Genomic DNA, 3,100 nt, shown 5'->3' with positions numbered 1-3,100 from the left:
TTCCAGCAGGAATTCATCAAAAGATCTTAGCGGGAAAATCAATTGGTTTCATGCGTTTTTTACATGTCTGGACAAATATTTTTTAGGATGCATGGATTCCCCAGAAGTGCCCCAGCTTTTAACCACGACCCATCAGCAGAGATTTATTTCCACCCCATAAAACAATTAAAGCACCCAACAATGCTCTGCAGGAGCATCCCAAAATCATAATGATCCTGTTTGTCTTGGACTGAGAGCTGTTCAGGATTTATTTAGGAGCCTTTTGTTGATCTGTTAAAAATGGCCTTTCAGCCCGTTCTAAGCCCGACGGCTTCGGTGTCATTTTCCATAGTTCAGACTTGCTGAAGTCATAAATAAAATGTAATAAGAATAAATTATAAATATTTATAAGGCTATTTTAGGCTTTTATGAGGTCCTTAGGATTTAGAATTTCATATCCCGGCCAAAGCTCCAATGGGAGCTCTTCCTTTTCCCATCCAAAGCCCTGCCAAAGCCAAAGCTCCACCTGCAGCGATGCCAAGGAAAGCATCCGGTGAGATGGGCAGCAGACACAGCTTTTGAAACAATATTGGGGAGAAAAAGACAAAAAACAGGCAAAATTACATTAAGGTTTCTAGAAAAGTCGTTTTTTGTAAATGTCTTTGTGTGGTTATGGTTTAATCAGAAATAATTCTGCACAATTTGCTTTGTCCGATATTTTCTCCGTGTTTCTCTTTTCAATTTGGACTGGATTTAGATGGGACAGAATGTGGGGGTTGCTGCTGAAAAAGCAATAAACACAATTGCTGCTGATTGACACACGGACTTTGTTTAGGGGTTTTTTTTATGTAAAGCTGTTTCTTGTAAAGTTTCATATTTTATAAGAATTCAAACAGTTAACAATCAGTTTTTATTTGCATACAATGTACAGAATGGGTAAAGTTTGGGATTTTTTTGTTCTCTTTCTCATTTTTTCTCTGTTTTTTTCCTACGATTTTTAGTTCCTTGTGAACTGACTTTCTTGTGTTTAATTGTAACTGTTCACCCAGAGTTTTTCTGTTCCTCAAAGCAAATAGATCTCTGCTGTCTGAGACTTGAATTCCCACACACAATCTTGTTTGCCCTCTTGACTTTATGTGAAGGAGCCCATTCTTGCAGCCCTTCTCTTGAAGGAGTTGATTACTTGAACTGTTCATTAATAATAATTATATTATGTAGCTGTTCATTAATAATAATGATAATAACAGCTGTTCATTGATAATCAGCAGAGGGATTTGGGGCTTTTGGTGGTTTAAGGTCAGGAGTGGTGAGACACGAGGCAGGTCCTGGTTGGGATGAGATGAAGCTTCAAAATCCTTTCCAAATCAAACCATTCCATGATTCCATGAGATTTGGGGATGATGGATCTCCCATCAGAGCTTTCACCTCTCCCTCTTGGGCAAAAATCCTTCCCCTTCAGTGGGAAAAAGGGAGAAGCCTCRTGTTCCAGAATCATCCTGGAAAAATGAAATCGCTGCAGTTTAGTGCCTCATTCAGCACCAAACCTCACCAACAGCTGATTTTTCATGTTAACCTTTATTTGGGGAAAATTCTGTTATCCCACAGACTCCATGAAAAAAAAAAAAGACCCCTTGGCAATACCATGATTAAAGCTGATTTCTGCAAAGCTTGGACAAAGTCCTGCCAAAGAGGAGAGCAGGTTGGATGCTTTTTGTTGGGAAGAAATGGGAAAATAACAAATGTTTCTCAGATCCCTGAAGTAATTCATTCTCTGGGTAACATTCTTCATTGATAACTCCATTTTTTATTTTGAAGAATGATCCCAAACCAAGCCAGAATTTAATAGATGAAAGGAAACTTTGCAGAAATACCCTACTGAATACATGCTGTTAGTGTTTGCCTATTTATTAATATCCTGCCTAAAAATATGGAAACCCATGTGGGTGGAAATAGGATTTTACTGTATCAGTAAAATCCATGGACTTACATAAAAATACCCTTTAATTTACTACCAGGCTTTTACTGTGTCTAAGCTGAAAGGTTTTAAAAGAGAAATTTTCTTTTCTTGATGTCAAACAGATGTGTTAAAAATAAATACGTTTCAGTTCTTTAATGTGGATTTTACTGATACAGGGGATTTTTTTTTWATTATGGATTGAATTTTTTGATTTTATCTGATATTGATACTTGTCACACAGGGGGGGTGATGGGGTTTGAAAAAGTGTAATTTAGACATTTGTGCCAGAAAATGTAATATAAAGGAGRAATGAGATATTTTTATTCACCTGATGAAATCGTTCTGAACTTTTTCTACTTTAGAGAGGGATTAGAATTTAACATTTCTCCACTTTGCAAGGAGAGCCCTCTCGGTGGAACAGCTTTGAGCACTGAAAATCGAAGCTTTTCGAGGTCTGTGGGAGCTGCATTTCCAGCTGGGTCTGCTTTATTTCAGTGACAATGTTTAACTCTGCTCGGCAGGGCAGGCAGAAAGATGGATTTGGAAGGAGCAGCCTGAAAATTTGAGCAGCAGATAGAGAATTGCCGGGAAGAGGGTGCTCACATTTCAGGGGGAATGTTCAGGATGAGCCATTTTAGAGCGAGGAATCCTCCTTGCACTGAGTTTAACTTCTGCATCACAGCCTGAGGTAGTGGAGAGCGTGAGAGGGGTAAGAGTTTATTTTTTAATATTTAATAATTGTGGTTTAGTCTCAGTTCTCCCAATCCTTTCTTGCTGCGGGGGCAATAAATTCATCTGGCAGGCTGTGAAATCCATGCTAGCAATTTTCAATAGCCTCAGCATTGACTAGAATTAATAATTTGAGTGTTCTTTTTGTTGATTAATTTGGATTTTAATGAATTACTCATTAATGCTGTCAGTCACTCCAGCTGAAGGGCTCTGGGGCTCCAGCATCAGCACTTTTGTCAATTCTAAATAAAACCAAAGGACAGTGCTGAGCTGTGGCTTTCAGTTCTACAATGAAACCTTTCACTTCCAAAACTCATCCTCCCTCTGCCTCAATTCCTTTTGGAATTCTCCAAATTCTCCTTAATTTGCAACAGCGACGCGGAACGGTTGAGGGTCCTGGGAGCTTTTGAATTTGGGCTTGAATTTATCTGTGAT

The sequence above is a fragment of the Malurus melanocephalus genome, unplaced genomic scaffold (assembly GCF_030028575.1).
Source record: "Malurus melanocephalus ecotype Western Australia unplaced genomic scaffold, MMel_1.1 scaffold_593, whole genome shotgun sequence".
Taxonomy (NCBI): Eukaryota; Metazoa; Chordata; class Aves; order Passeriformes; family Maluridae; genus Malurus; species Malurus melanocephalus.
This window is presented reverse-complemented; position numbering follows the sequence as displayed.